Below are 17,073 nucleotides of genomic sequence, written 5' to 3'. Positions count from 1 at the left end.
GGAAGTTAATAACAAGTAAACCCCAAAACTGCTAAGGTTTGTGCGTGGAACAGTATTAGTTAATGCACAATATAAAGTATTAACGCGTCTTTCACTGAGCAGTTTTTCATGTTTTTTTCAACATGCATGGAAAAGACTTGGGTTAATTTGGCCTTGGCTTGTTGACAAGCAGTTGAAATAGGGCCAGCATGATTCTTTACGTTGAAAGTTAGAGTGCTGACGGGAGCATGAGAAAAAAAAAAAAAAAAAACTGAATATGTGTGCCCGTCCTCTGAACTGTTCAAAAAATCATTTTCTCTATTGCCTTATTATTTACAGCCATTATAATTAAGTGAGTGTGTGTTCTTGTGTTGGTATCCATATAAGAGCCAGCTGGGGCTGAAGGCCTGCTGTGTGTGTCTCCTGAAATGTTGCCTCATGAATAAGGGATGCAGAGTGACCCTTCGGTATGATCCATACACGCAAACAGTCGCCTGCAAGCAGATACTGGAAATCGCTACGCAGTGGAAGAGCAGCGAAGGTGCGTTTAACTGATCAGCGGGAAGCTCGTTCATCTTATTAGCAGAGCTCGTTAAATCGACCACAACAATGATGAGTGCTGTTTTGCTTTATTGGCCCTGCACACCGTGCAGCACCACCACTCGGCTGCCAAACCAACACAGGCAGAGAAAGAAACAGGCAGGGGAGGAAAAAAAAAAACAAGGATTTATGTTTCCTTCAAGGCCACATCACAGAAGCATCATTATGAGGAAACAGGTAACGGGCAATGCTGTCGGAGAGGCACAAATACAGAGATCAACGGGAATCCTGACAGTACAGAAAGAGAGAGAGAGAGAGGGAGCAAAAAGAGAGCAACAGAGAGAGATAGATTTGTGTCCGGCTATAGGTTAGCCACGTGTGCTCATGCTTTAGCGAGTGTGGCCGTTCCAACATGATGAATAGAGAATAAAGATATTAGAATATGAGACAGAAAGAAAGAGAGAGAGGGAGATATCAAAGGGAGGCTGAGAGGATAGGAGGTGGAAATCCTCTTTTTTTCCCATTCTTCCCCACGGAGGAATGAGAGAGTTAATCCTCAGGGGCTTACATTTGTTTTTTCTATCTCTCTCTATTTCTCTTTCTCTGTCTCCTGACGCTCTCTCCCTCTCGATCTTGTTTTTTCTCTCCGTTCTCCGACTCTCCGAGCTCTCGTTCTGCTGTTAACCATCATCGATATTTGCATCTCTTCTCTTTTTTCCCCCGTGTCCTTGCCTTTTATTCCCTTCTTCCTCTATCTCTATCCCCTATCTCTTCCCCTTTTCCTCTCCTCTCTTTCCCTTCCATCCTTCCTTCCCATTCCTTTCAGGGTTTATGGGTTTATGGAGCATGGTAATCTTACTGCAAACACCTTTATCTGCATCAGTCTTTCTCTTACATCCCTCTCTTTTTTCCTCTTTTTTTTTTTTTTTTTTTTTTTTGCCTGATAGTGATATTGCTCTGAGCTGCGTGACAGTGCAGTCCTTGTGGGATATTTAGATTTGATTTGTGCATGCCAGAACAGAGTATGAAACGGCATAGGGAAGGAAGAACAGAGGAGGGCAGAACGGAACAAAACAGAGCGATGCATAAAAATGAAGAAGAACAGATAAAGGCCAAAGCGGAGCAGAGCAGAATAAAGATGAAATGCATCTAAGGCTTACACACGGGAATAAGAAACAAACAAAAAAAAAATCTCTTATGATCTTTAAAAATCTGATACTTAACCTGATGTGACCCACATTAGATGGCGTTTCCATGTTAAAGCAGCAATAAAAAGTTCTCTATCTATCTATCTATCTATCTATCTATCTATCTATTGCTAATACAACGGGTTGTTTTAAAAGTGTGACAAAGAGTGACAAAAACAGCACATTTGGGTCACACACAGTGGCGCTGTCTGTTTTTCTAGTTCTTTTGGAAATCTAGTGCAGGTGGCTTTGTGGCTGTGGGCTTGGTTGATCAAGCCTGTAATCTCATATTGGAGGATAACTCCATATCTCGGCTCCTTTTAGCCCCAAAAAGCAATTTGTCACCGTTCTAAAATGCCATTTTCCCCCTACGAGTAGATCCCTTAAGCTTTTGTGTTAGACATTGTTCCCTGATTTCATCGCTCACGCCTCGGACTCCGGGGTTGTGTCGCTGTGATGTGCGCGACACGACTCATGTCAGTACTTGAGCGCAGAGAGCACCATCACGACAGCCCTCATTGTTGAAAGGTGCGGTCATAACCAGCGCCGTCTCGTCTATTTATAGCCGCATTCCCTCTGAAACTCAAACTAACAGAATTAGCTGTCACTAAATTTTACAGAAGCTGACCATGTGCAACACTTCTGTGAACTCCCGCCCCTCCTTAGTTACTGTTGCTATGTCTGCCGGGGTTTGAAGATGGACGCCGCTGCAGAAACAATTATCCAACAACACCTTTTTGCTTTCATATGTTCTTGTCAAGTGTGAAACACCTGAAAACAGCGGCAGCAACAACAACAACAACAAAACTCTAATACTCTCATTATTGAACCAGTGTCACTTGGTTGGACCAACAGTGTCAGAGGAAGTGACACCTAGTGGCCCATACTAAGCACAGATCGGTGGATTAATTACTGTGTCAATCATCATTTTGCAGAGACAGTGGACCTTTTTCACAGCAGCCATTTGGACATGAACAGCAGATGGACACAGGAATCACTAAATGACATTAATGAAGGTTTGGATCCATTGAGCTCTAACAAAGCCAGGGTCCCAGTGCTGTTCATGCACTACTAACACCAGTGTTACCCTGCTAATTCATGTCAAAAAGGCCTATCGGTTGTAAAATTTTGATGTACAACACACATTCAAATGTAGAAAGACAGTCAAGTCAATTGGGTGCAATCTGCCAAAGGCGGCCACAGAATCAGTTACACGTATATACTTAAATACTTATATACTAATACTTCTGATTCGTCAGGTTTACACACTGAATTTGATGGAGACATTTTATAAATCCCACACATGCTTGACGTGAAATGCATGCAATGAGGCTAGGAGCATGCAGCGTTTCACGGGAAAATAAGTGGCACTTGTTACGCTCATTGTCTCAGCCCCATTTTTTCATTCACTTAGCCCGTTAAAACAAGTGTGTTTTTTCACACAAGCCTGGGATGGTGTTGCGTCGCATCAACATTAAATGAGACGCATATCTGAAGTTTGACCTGAATATCTTATGTTTTCCATAAGTTCAAATAAGGAATATGAAAGATGTGTTTGAGAAAAGGTGGATTTTAGATGACCGTAAATTATAACTACATCATCAAAAGGAATCAGAAGGTCAATATTATGTTTTTTTCATTTTCAAAGAGATTATCACGCTATTGACACTCCCTGCAAGTGGTATGTATTGTATACTGTATATTTGTATGGGTAGACATACTGTGTGTATTTTGATGGGTATGTATATATGTATGCATGCGTATATATGAATTGTTTTTTTTTTTTTTTTTTTTTTTTTGTATTTGGTTTTGAGCAATTTTGTTTGTTTTATGGTTGTTATTGTTTATTTGTGTTCTTTATTTAAAAAAAAAATGTGTTTGACATGAAGTTAAGCTGCAGATATGTCAACAATCATTGAAAAAAATAAACTATAAAAAAAAGAATATCTGTGTGTGTGCTTTCTTTCTACCTTTGGGTGTTGAACATTGAAATTAGTATTTGGTGTCCTCTGGTAAGGGACCAGAGACCAGCTGGACTGGTCAACCTGAGGGTGCTGTGTGCAGTTTAATGTCCAAAAATGTTCAAACAGCTGCCATTTGCTGCCATTTGTTGCCGCCATCATGTTGTCTAGTGCAGCTCTGAAGCATCAAACAATTCCAATGACATTCAAAAGTGGGTTTTCATTTAATGCCACTTTTAACCTCCCCAGAAAAAAAAAAAAAAACAAAGAGTCGAAAAGATTGACATTGTTGGATATTTTTTATGGAATGAAACTACGATTATTTCAAATAGGAGCTTTTGAGAAATGCCTCAATACACACACGGCTCCAACAGCTCTCTTAAACCGCAGAGGCTTTCACTGAAGGTTTCATGTGCAGTAATAAAAGGATCTCCGGCTGAAAAATAATGGATCTCAAGCTGTCCCAAAACGATTCTGATAAAAATCACTCTCAGTAATTCTAGGTGTGTGGCTGATTTTCTTATCCAGAGTGGCAAATGGCTGCATACAACAGCAGATAAGCATTTGGAGCTCTTGGACGGGAAACAGCACAAAAAAAAAAAAAAAAAAAAAAAAAAAAAAGACAGGAGAGTAAGAATCAAAGCCGCAGTGCCCAGTCACCAGACACCGCAATATATTCCAGCTTCCCTCAGATGATTGGATATAACAGTGAGAGAAGGTAAAAAAAGATTTTAATCCTTTAGGTTTCATACACACAAAAGATGTGTGAAGTGTGTTACCGTATTAATGATTTCAACACTTTTGGAGACATTTAATCTACACAAATGCATGAGAACTGTGTGAAAAATATGCTTTATCCCTCCTTGTGATGGCTCAAAGTCACATCTCGACCTCCTGGAGGGGGTTCAACATCCAGGTTGAGTACCACTGTGATCAAAACAAACATCCCTCTTCTCAGCACTGAAAAGTTCTGTTTTTATTTGAGCATAGACCAGCAAGAAGAGCCTTGTACTCATACTATAATAAATACTACAATACTACGCCTTTTATGTCGGAGTGTGGCTCTGATATGCGTCCAGGTGGCCTTGACGTGTTCTGTAATCCAATATGGAGTTATAACTCCACAAGCTGACCTGCTGTCTGCGAGGAACAGAGGGATGGAGGGGGGTTGTGGGACTCTAACCTCCGATGTCCCGGTAAAAAGAGCGTCAGATGATGGATGACTTCGGGGCCGGCTCGCAAAACATTGCAAAATAAAACTTGTCCTGAACTAGGTCCAGATATGAAATTACGGGCAAACAAATCTGAGGTGAGGAAGGAGGGGTGAGGGTGTGTGTGAGGCGCCACACACCAGACACATCTCCCTGATTTGTGTCTCTGCCGATGAGTGTGTGTGTGTGTGTGCGCGCTTTGTGTTTTTGTTTTGTGTTGGAGTGATTTTGGTATATGATGGCCTTTTGTGCAGTGTGTGTGTGTGTGTGAGAGAGAGAGAGAGAGAGAGAGAGAGAGTTGGTGGTTTAGGAGATGGTGACGTCTTAAAACTCTCCACAGGTTTTCAGGAGTATTTTATTGATGTGTGCTTTTCTATATCTGGCTCTCAATCAGACAGACTGCTGGGTAATCAATACCAGTGGAGGGCATTAAAACTAACTCAGTGTGTGTGTGTGTGTGTGTGTGTGTGTGTGTGTGTGTGTGTGTGTAAACCCCCCCACCTCCCAAAAAAAATCTCCTGCTCCCTAATTCCTAGCCCTTATCTATCTTCCCAGACACCCATCAATGTCACATTTTTAAAGATATAGGGGGCTGATAGTTAACGAGTTTTAACGGCACTTTCCTACCCTACTTTACACACTCAGAAAAGCCTTATCAGCACAGCTGTGTGTGTACGAGCTGTGTGTCGCACCCGCCGCTGCCTTTATGAGTTAACACTATGGGAAACTGCTGCACTTTGCATTTCCTCTCTGTTGCGTTAACACTCAGCGTTGCACCAAAGTTTCTCATGTGTTGCAAATGTCAGATTCCTCTGGCACTGAAAAACAACTTGTTTTTTTTTTTTTTTTTTTTTAAAAGACAGCATGTAATGTGTCATTCAAGAAATGCTTGTTATCTATTTTGAGAACAAAGCGTTGCTGATGAATTTAGCTAATCAACGCTACAAAAATACCTGTGATCTCTCTGCTGGGACTGGCGTCATGCCCATTTTTGGCAAAGCAGCCACCAATCTGCTACTATTTCGGCTAAACTAAGCTCTTCTGGTTCTTAAGTAGCTACAAAATCAGCAGATAATAATGAGCCTTCAGCATTGATAAATTACATCCAGCGAAAACCTCCGTGGCTCTCCTCATCTGTTTTGCACTTCAAGGCTCAGGAGTCCCACAAAATGCACACTGGCAGTGGGGCAGCGGAGTAAAATACCATTTGGTTTAGTTCGCACATAATCAGCACAGGATACTAATGCATGCAACACGTGCATGCAAACCAAAGCCAAACCAATAAAGTGGCACTCAATGTGCAAAAAAAAAAAAAAAAAGTCTACATCTTAACAAGACATTTGCTCCCATAGTCAGAGTTAAAATCTTGTTTTTGCTCATACAGATCAAATAAAATAAATACATACATAAAAAATGAATAAATAAATAAATGACTAAATAAATAAATAAATAAATAAAAAGTGCAAAAATAAAAATTAAAAGAATAAAAATAAAAAGAACAACAATAAAATAAAATAAAACAAAATAAAATAAAATAAAATAAAATAAAATAAATAAATAAATAAATAAAAACACTGCTGAAACATTTGAAGCTACACTGGCAGTGGCAGATTTCTTGTTTTAAGAGTTTTTTTTTTTTTTTTTTTTTTTGGAATGAACTTCCATCAGCGAGAAACACATTCAACACACTACGCACAGCTGTCTTTAGTCGACATGTCGTACTACATCTGCAGCGAATGTGCTGCAACTCAGCTCAGTGTGTGTGCTGTCCTGAGCAACACTGAAGGAGGTGTTCAAAGTGGCACATTCTTTTGAGGAGTGTGTGCGAGACTTTGTCGCTCTGCTGCAAGACAAGATTAAGTCCAGCGAGCGTCAAACCTGCATGGCTGCACCGCCTGTAAGCTGCAGGAAAGCGTGATTCAGAAATTGTCTCCCCAGCACAAACAAGACGAGAGAGAGAGTGGGCTTTAATGTGGCTGTCCTGTTGCAGAGTGTATGTGTGTGTGTTAAAAAGGGGAGTTCTGAAACAACTGACAAGCATAACCTAGAGTGAATACACACACACACACACACTGTCACACACAGATAGGACGATAAATCTGTTGCTTTCTTCCAACAGCAAGGCCAAAAGGAGAGAACACTAATCTGAGCGCAAAAGAAAGAGAAAGAGGGGCTGAGATACAGAGACAGTGACAGAGGGAGAGAGAGAGAGAGAGAGAGAGGGAGAGAGAGGGAGAGAGAGAAATGACGTGACCTGAGGCTGGTTAAGATAAGAGCTTTTGTTCCTTTTCTATCTCTTCCTGTACAGAGCAAAGGCTGCTCACACACACACACACACACACACACACACACAGAATCTCTGCCTCCAATTTGCCTGCTGCTAAGTTGTCACAGTGACAATGGAGGTCATCTGCATGAGGCCTGGGGTGCAGAGCTGCATGAATGCCTCCTATTATGAGCCGTGCTTGGCTCGGGGTCCCGAGGTCAAAAGGTTAAACAGCCAATCACCACACGGCCGGGCTAATCCTTCAAACCAAGAAGCATAATAAGTTATCACCGAAATCAATGGATGTCAATGAGTTCAAATTTTGCAGCCGAACGTGTGGATTCATCCTCGCCCAGATGAAGAGGAGCTGGGGTCTAAACCGGGTTTTTTGAAGGCCAACGCTAATACTGTTTATGGATTACAGCCTGGAATAGCTGCCATTCTGGGTTTAAATTTCCTTTTCATGCCAACAAGTGTCAAATAACTAAAAGCATTGATTGTTTCCACCAGAATTTATCCTTCACAGCCTCTGAAACATCATTTAGCCCAAACTCTCCATAGAAACTGAGGATGCTACTGTTAATATAACAAAAGTGCGGATGCTGCTGGATTTGAAGTATAAAGCTGCAACATTTTCAAACGCATAAATTTCTCTCTCTTTTACCGATTGTCATAACTCAGTAATGACTCAAGGTCTGGAGAGTGCTGTCATGGCAGACAGACAAAATGAAGTGATGAAGGAAGTGATGCGTTATATGATTCCAGCAGCAGCAACGGTGACTCGTTTGGAATAAACAAGAGGAAGAACTGGGCGTCTGGCATGACAAGCGACAGCCGCCGTGGCTGAACAGACAAAGAAACCAGAAACTTCATCAACAAAGAATCCGAGGAAAAAGTCCCGCAGTCCTGCCCGCACTTTGATTGACAACTGATCGCTGGAAAGTGCAGTGCAAAGAAAGCGTCGTATCAAAAACGTCGTTGAAAAATCAGTTTAATGAAAATCTTCAAGGAACTTTTTGATTGCGGTGCCAAGCTGAACGTGTCTTGTCTGGCCTCTCCAGCACCAGAAAGCACAGTTGAAAACTCAAAGAGAAATCTGTATCAATTTAAACTTAATCAAACTCTTCAAAGATTTTTTTTTTTTCTCGTCTGACCCACTGTCTGCCCGTCTTTCCACCTGTTTGTCCATCTTCCTCCACTGTGTCCCAGCACTGCAAGTTGAAGGATTAGAATGTGCCGCTCTGAAATCGGCTCGTCGGCCCTGCCAGCCACTGATAAGCTCACCCCGGATCGATTAGATCTGCCTTTAATCTATTCAACTTTTCCAGGCGTGCAGAAAAATGCTTAGTATGGGAGATGTGAGGTGCGCGATACGGTGACTTTGGGAACACGTGCCCAGAGGGCAAATGCATTGTGAGCTGCATTTTCAGGCATGGGATCATATTAAATAGACATTTTTGTACCAGCCCTCTTCAACAAGCTGCTGGGAAATATGGGCTAAACAATGTTGAATAATTTCCGTTTGTCCATGAAAGACAGAGGAAGTGAGAGAAAGGGAGAGCGACAAGGTCGGAGTCAAATGGAGGAAAATACCGTTAAAGGTAAAGAAGGAAGGAGGAGGGAAAAAACAAACAAAAAAATGAAATCAAATAATAAAGGAAGGAACCGATGAGAGAGAGAGGAGGTGTAGCGCTCAGAGAACACCAAATGCTTTCCTCCATCTTTCTCTCTCTGTTTCTTTCCGTGAAGAGAGGGAGTTGAACAGAATGTTAAGCAGGCTTGCGGGCCATGATGTGCCCCCGTCAATAACAGGCCTTTTGATTCCACACACACACACACACACACACCACAGGAATAAAAGAAATGGCAGAACACACCTTTAGCTCATTACTGGCGTCAGATACAATGAGGGTTTTCTCTTCTGCACGTTGATCTGTCTGAGAGAGAGAGAGAGAGAGAGAGAGAGAGGGAGAGAATCACATTAAAAAACTGATTCAGTGCAAAGCTTAATGCATACTGGAGGAGTTAAAATACATCACAAATTAGCACGCAATTATGTAATGATATTTCATGTGTACTCATCATGCAATTATGTAATCTGGTTATCGGATGCAGTTCATCCTGTACGTTTCATTTCGTTGTGTGTGCAATTACGTAGGGGAGAGCATGAGAGGAGAGACGGGTGGCTTGTTTACATCCTGAATACTTATGTGAAAGAAAATGATTGGAGCCGAAGACAGAAAGAAAGAGAAAGAGGAAAGAAAAAAGTAAGTAATCCACACAAAGCTGTCAGATACTCTCAATCCGTCTACCTTAAGCTCTGATAATGAATTTCAGAAGCAAAAATAGGTTTTTAATTCCGATAGATCACTCCATAAACAAAGCCGGCGATGGGCTGTAATTAAGGATTTATTCATATTGCCCTCACACAAATTGAATATGGGAATCCCTGATGCTTTTTTCCCTCCTACTTTCACATATCAAAAGTCTTAATTATACGCCAGCAGCTTCAGGCAAATATGACTGATAGCGTTTTAAAGGTGCGCTATGAAAAATTGCCGAGGGTTGATTTGAGGGAGCACAAACTCCACTGACAAAAAAAAAAAAAAAAAAAAAGATAAATAAATAAATTGGAAGAGCACATAATTTAACAGTGTCGTAGACTCAACCATCAAACTATGTGTTTTTTCGACATTTTTTGTCAGTTGAGTCTACATGGTCCTCACTGAAAATGACCCCCCAGGCAATTTTGCAGAGTGCACCTTTAAAATGTGGACGGCTATCGGTCAGATGTTCCTGAAGCCACTGCCTCACAATTAAGACTTTTGATATGAAAATGGGAAGATGGAAATTAAGGAACAGCGTTTTCAGTTTTTATGGGCAAATCTTTAATTAACCTTTAATCGTGTGAGCGGGGCATCAGTGCTTTGCTCAAGGACACTTCAGTAGGACATATGGTTGTTGCAGGGACCTTTTGCCTATGAAAGTGTCTCTCAGTTAAACAGTTAATGTTGGTACCGTAAAGTGAATGACAGGCTGAATCTGTGCAGCCGTATGTCGCAGCATGAGGGCCACACAGCCGGTGTTGATAAAGCAGCGCATGAATGCAGGGCTGACGAAAGCAAGCGAGCCGATAGCGATGAGTTTTCAATGTCTGGGTCAGGGCTCAAAGTGGGGTCAATGGAGGATTAAACCGGGTCCCCAAATGACTGTGGAGAGATTTGCAACTCGGGCTCCTCGCTGTGTAATGTTGCCAGCACGCTCCGAAATCACCTGAGGTGTGATCTCGGCAGGGGGAAATGAACGAGAAACACTCTGCCCCGCATCAGCGAGCACCGCTGAGAAGCCCTTGAGCAAGGTACTTAACCCTGGACTGTCCCGGCGCAGCTGCTCAGAGGCCGGTTTTAGCGCCGCGTGTTTGCGCCGGTGAGAGGAAGCAGAAAATGAAAGCTTCCTCGGGTGAATAAAGATTAAAAAAAAAAAAAAAAAAAAAATGAACGGACATGATTTTCTCCTTTCCGTCTAGCAATTTTGTGGGTGTGATGGCCCATTTTCGAAAAGAACAAAAATATTGTGCGAGAGAGATTTTTCTTTTAGAATATTATAACGTCAAAATATCAAAGGCCAAAACCTCCTCTGTTATCTTCTGTGCCATATTTCTTTTATCCACATCTTTATAAATGTGCAGTGAAAGATCACACAATCTGTAGCCTGTGATGATTAACCTTCCCTTCCCTTTTTTTTTCTTTTTCTTTTCTTTTTTTTTTACATAACAACTTAAGATTAGCAGAACTGGCTTTAGCAGCACAGGGTTTTGGTAGGCAGTTAAATGTGTGTTGTCAAAGTCTCTCTTTCTATGTTCATAAGACCGAGAACCAGGGAGGAATTAAGGAATTACGACGCACCTATCCCAAAATGAACTAAACCAAACTTCAATGCCAAACTTCAGCGCCCCAGTGTCACACAAATTTGACTGTGCTTATGATGTCTAATTAACTAAGTAGGTGTTGAACACATCCAATGGCCCGCGGCACCGTCTGAATGAAAGCACTTAATTTGTTCTCTGATGTTACTTTCAGCAGACATGTACGGCAAAGAGAAGATGTTAGATGCGGTGTGTAATTTCGTTTTCAACCTTATGCCATTTTTCTCTGTCACAGCAGTTTGCAGCCAGTGTTTAAAATTAGAGCACAAAGGAAATCACCGCATTTCATACTGTGTAAATATCAGCTGACAAGACAAGGAATTATCATACCGGGTCAATGCAAAATGTTTAAAAGCATCTTTTTTTTTTTTGAATAATTTATGGCGGCTGATTTAGGATTGATCAAGAGGGACATAAAGTGTGGTGTTTCCCTCCATTTCCCCTTAAAATCTTTAATCAAAAAGAGGAATGCAATGCTTTGTTTGTGTTACAAGAGAATGATTGCAGCGGTGCAATCAAATTTACAACACCATCATCAACATCATCATGGTCTGCAGCGTAGCTGTAATTGCCACAAACACCGTCATCATCACCAGCGCATAATAACGACTCATTTTTATTCAGTGGTGGTAATATCCCCCCCCAGTATAATACCAGTCATTATCATGCTATCATTTTTATCACGTTGCAGCTAAATCTGCTTACTTTGTATGCGGAGAAGATTGGGCTCCTTTCAACTTGTTAGGAGAGGGAGGAGAAAAAAGGATTTTTTATCACAGTATCTGTAGCAACACGTGCTGACGCAGCACATGTCGCTGGTGGCACAAAAGATGCGTGTTATCCCTAACTGCGACTGCAGATGTTTTGTAAAATGGCATTCTTTTTTTCCCCTTTTTTGAGAGCGCGCGCTAATCATTATTGTGCGATATGAGGAATATCACTGGAATTACACCAATCACTATTGTGCCGACATTATTATCACGCCGCAGCTAAATCTGCCTGCTTTGTATGCGGGGAGGACTGAGCTCATTCCAAGCAGAAAATGACAGCTCGTTATGTGAGGGAAAATGGATTTTACTATGTTGTGGTATTGCGAGAGACCTCGAGACAATATTGTCAATACTATAAAGCACGGTCTGAATTGTTTCTTGTGTAAAATGTGCAATGCATGAATAAAGGCCTATTGATTGCTCGTCCGCTGCCAGCTGCTCCGTTGCGTACTGGCTTCACAGTGCGCTCGCAGGCTTCCGCGGGGTGATCATATTTTCTATTGATCTATTTTGATCTATTGCATTCATATTTTAAGCGCGATTTTGCTCACAATGAACACGGCAGGGACCTGAGACGCTACTGTATTGTTCAGCTGCTAAATGATCCAATAATAATTTATGACCAGTGCTTCAGACACACTGCGGAGAAACCTTGGGAAAACGTTGTGGTGAAAAGTTAGAATGTCAAGAATGTACAGCGAACAGTAATAATTGTCTGGTGCATGACGCTTTCCTACCGGGGCTGTTTAGTGCCTTAAATGCGCGCGTTACGCCTTCGTTCGTGGCGCTGCCTGTTATAAAAATCAGGCCGCCCCGCTATATTCACTTCCGTCTCATTTTACAACGGGCACATACATAAACAGCAAAACACCAGCGGATAGTTCTCAGCTTTCATTTGAAAATGCCAGACAAGTACCTCTCTTGTATTGTAATGTGCCGTAATGCATCTCATTCTGTCCTCCTCTACTCTGTTTGGCAACAAAACATGGCAAGTTCACTTTTGAAATGATATGAGCCGTAGCTGCCAGAGAATGATCTGAATTTTGCTACTTGTTTTGCCCTTTTTTTTTGGATCGGGCCTGCGAGCAATGTGCAAGCATGCACACACGCACACATACACACACAGACATGCACGCACGTATGCACGCACGCTCACACATACATATGTGAATAGAGTTTGAAACCTAGCCATGAGCGCCGAGTCTGTCATTAGCTAAAAGGCCTGAAGCTGGAGTGAGACCAGAATAATTATTCTGATTATAGTCCTCTAGCTCAGCTCTATCCAGGCACATTATGCTCTCTTGGATTAAAATCTGCTGGTTGATCTGCTTTCTAAATCTAGTCTCCAAGTTTTAGTCCATGATAGCAGCCACTCAAAAGCTCAACATGGCCTGAATTATCATAGGCAAGTAACCTACAAAGATGTTAGCACTTTATATTGTCCTACAAAGGCAATCAACAACTATGTTCCTCCAGTTAACAGGTTTAATGTCGCAAATAGGCTTATATGTAATATGAACTTAAATTATACATGCTACAATATGGCATACAGTCCTCTCTGCCCTTTCCTTTGTACAATATTTTATCAGGCCTAGAGATAAACTTTGAAGTCATTTTTCTTACTTTGACTACTCGTGCAGTTGCTGCTCTTTGGCTTTATAGGGCCGTATTACAGATAACCTTAAGAGGGGCAGTTTGGCAACATCTAAGGGCCCTGAACTGGTCCCTGACCCGGAGTTTAAGAACCATTTGAGCCTTGGCAAACCTCCTGGACATTAACAAATGGTCACTGGGAGGCACTTGGCATTCAGCACAGCCTCTCTCACCGGCTCAGACAATAAACCCTTTGCTGCCTGACTGCAGAAGTTGAATATGCAGCATCTCACTCAATCTGACACTCGAAAATGTCTCGATTTTCAAAAAACCAAAACATGTTTTTCAGGACACTACATCTCGCTGGATGCGTGTGTGTGTGTGAGAAGGTGATTATATGCACAAATGTGAGATTGAACATGAGCTTGTGACTGTGAGCATGTGTTCGTGCACTTGATGCTCTCAGTGTGACTGCAGTGAAATGATGCAGGCAGAATGTGATAGCGGCTTTGAGGATCAGCACTGTGGGCGCAGCTGGTATCCACACACACTCACACACACACACTGGCTGGTAGAGACTGGTGGATGCCAGCTGTGCTGGTGTGATCCATGCACTGGTATACATTTACACTCTCATGCACATACATATACAGGCACATTTGCTTGTATGAATGCACACAAACTGTTCCTGGTTCATACACACACACACACACACACACAAACACATATACACATACACACACAAACATTGTGTGGCTGCCAAAATTCCCATGGACAATACCCACACCCGCAAGCACACTGGAAGGCGTCAAAGAAAGAGTGACAACTTGAACAGAGCCAAGCCAGGGGTCAGAAATTAAAAAGGCCCGTCTAAATTTGCTCTCAGTCTGTGAAAATAAACACCAACTACAGCCTGTGCGACTGTTCTTTATCTTGTAGTCCACGCTCTTCCACTTTATCAGCACCTCTCTAAACTTATTTTGGATCTCTGTTTCCTCTATATATTCCCCCTTCAACTGAACATCCTCCTCCAACCCTCCTCCTCCTCCCCCTCCTCCCCCTCTTCGCACCTTTCTGACTCATTGCTGAGTCTAAAATAAAATGCTACACAGCAGATACAGGTGCAAGGTAGCGGGCAGCTCATTTACAGGGGAACGGTGGGTAGGTAAATTTGGACGGCTTTGTGTACACGGGCCTATTTTCTACCCTGGAGCTCAGACGTCCTACGCCCACACCAGTGCTACACCTCCAACACTCTAGCCAGCCGCGTTGTTCCACTTCCTCCTCTGAAAATATATGCCTGATTCACGCTTAGAGCTTCTGAAATAGCACCATGTGGTTAGATAAGCCTGAAAAGATAGCAGTCAGTAGTGTTTTTTTTCCCCATCTCCGGTGGCTCGCAATGACTTCCTGTCTAACCTCGGCAACTTCAGTGCGATCGGTTGCCTTATTTGGAGTCCTGCGTTTAAATTGCCCTACCTTGTAGCTCCAGACACCCACAATATGCATCTAAAATAAGCCGCAAACACATTATTTTCGATGTGACAACTGTACCATTAAGTTTTCCCCTTTCCACCTTCACATAATGCAGTGTGTAAGTCAACATTTCACTGTAACACTGCTAAAATTTTACTCTTAACATGTTGGAGTGACTAAAGCAGATACATACCTTTATTGAATAAGGCAATAGCCACTTGAAAACTTTTTTTAAACAACATAGATCACAGTTAAAAAATATAAAACAGGATGAAAACACTAAATGCAAGTAAACTAAAGCCACGAGGAATGCACAACTCGATATTCTTAATAATCGTGCTGTATGTGTGAACAGCAGGCAGGGTGAGGGTGGGTGTAAGGTCGCAGGCAGACATGGCGACGCCGTATGTCTGTTAATGGAGGGTTTGATCTGAGCAATATTGGCAAGACGGAGAACCTTGTGTAGTTAGAGAGCTGTTTTTTTTCTCTTTACTTCCCCCCCTACCCTTGAATGATTTGCTCGGGTCGTCAGCGCATCTGATGAAACAAAACTCTTTTTTTTTTTTTATAACAAACTATTACTTATGAATATTCCACGCCTAAATGATGTCCACGCTGTCTGCCAATTTGGCTTTCAGTACCAAACAACAGCAAATTATAGCCTCTGCTGATAATAGAGTATATCACCATTGTTCCTCCAATAAGACAAGTGGAATGCAAGCCATGGTTGGTTTATAATTGTTTTTTTTTTTTTTTTTCTCAACACTAGCAAATTTTGTCATTATCATCTCATCCTCCACCTTCCAGCGAAATCAGGTCCACACAGTAACTCCGTAGCAGCCTTCTCCGAAACTAGTCGATGCATGGGTAGCATTTTGTAGAGTTCAAGGGGCAAAACATGACAACATGACTCCATGCAGTTTGTGCAGAAAGACCCAAGTCTCCTGGAGCCAAATGACGCATCCTGAATGGAAAAGATGTGTGATTGTTTAGTGCAAATCTTCAATATTTAATGTATCTTTGATAGCAGAACAGTTCATAATAATGTATGTCAAGCCTTGCACATCCACCCTCTGCTTTTCAAGGTGTGAGCACAAATCAAAAGTCATAGTGAAGATTTGCACTAAACACTGAGGATGTGATCATTTGGCTTCAGAAGACTTGGATCATGCAGCACAAGCTGTATAGAGTAATTTTGTTGTCATTTTCCCCTTTTTCACTGCAAAAACTCAAAATCTTACCAAGATTATTTGTCTTATTTCAATTTACAATTTACTTCTGAGGTGATCATGTCTTATTTTAAGTGTAATGAGATATTTTGACTAGAAATAAGACATTTTTGACTTGAAATAAGACAAATAATCTTGGTAAGATTTTGCGTTTTTGCAGTGTTGAACTCTATGAGGCATTACCTATTTGACTTTTAGCAAAGGCAACAGTGGAGCGGTGCCAGCTACCTCCCTGTGTGCTGAATGAAAAACACTACACTTGTGTTACAACTGGCACGGGAGGTGAGCAGATGACTAACAGTTCTTTTTTGAGAGAACTGCTCCTTTAATGCCCTGCTCAGCTCATTGAGCTCCACAAGGAATGAAGCCTCCAAAACCTTGGCGTTTTAGTGCTACCCACTGACCCACCGAGGCCCACAAGATTGCAGGGTATCACGGTGACACTGCGAGTCGAGTTTGTGGCATGGAAAGTCCACTGAGTCAGCAGGATGCCTGCGTGATCTGACTTTACTGTCTAGACTTTTTAATTACATCTTAGGAGCAGAAGACCTGGGGAATACTTTCAAGGCAACATAGATGGGCAATTTGGCTAGAAACTGTGACCGATAGTCTTTTTTTTTTTTTTTTTTCATGACACCTTTATACCTTGAAGCTCATTATGCTCCCCGCATTGATTTTGCTCTAATTCTCATCCCCGCTGAAGGCAATATTGCACATGTACAAAGAGCCGCCCACGTTTTGAAATCACTGAGGCCATAGAAGACTGAGAGGCCTTACCTTCAGCGTTCCCAAGGCCACAGGCCTCTTTATTGCTTTGGGGTGAGATGCTGTTATTAGCCCCACAGGTTTTTTTTTTTTTCTTTTCTTTTCTTTTCTTTTTTTTTTTTACCTCCCCTTTATCTCTCTCCCTTGTTTTGACTCACAAACTAGTAATTT

The 17,073-nt window shown here is 41.8% G+C and overlaps 1 protein-coding gene across 1 annotated transcript in view; it reads right to left on the bottom strand.

Moving 5' to 3' along the window:
- Positions 1–17,073, bottom strand: part of cdh11 (cadherin 11, type 2, OB-cadherin (osteoblast)) — a 106,215-nt gene that overhangs the window by 50,185 nt on the left and 38,957 nt on the right. Inside the window, exon 2 of the mRNA XM_030070858.1 lies at positions 9,022–9,081. The gene's annotated coding sequence lies outside the window, so the exon portion shown is untranslated. The remainder of the gene's footprint in view (positions 1–9,021; positions 9,082–17,073) is intronic.

This window comes from Myripristis murdjan, chromosome 15, assembly GCF_902150065.1.
Source record: "Myripristis murdjan chromosome 15, fMyrMur1.1, whole genome shotgun sequence".
NCBI lineage: Eukaryota > Metazoa > Chordata > Actinopteri > Holocentriformes > Holocentridae > Myripristis > Myripristis murdjan.
The sequence above is the reverse complement of the archived record's forward strand: the minus strand, read 5'-3'. Positions and strand labels throughout refer to the sequence as shown.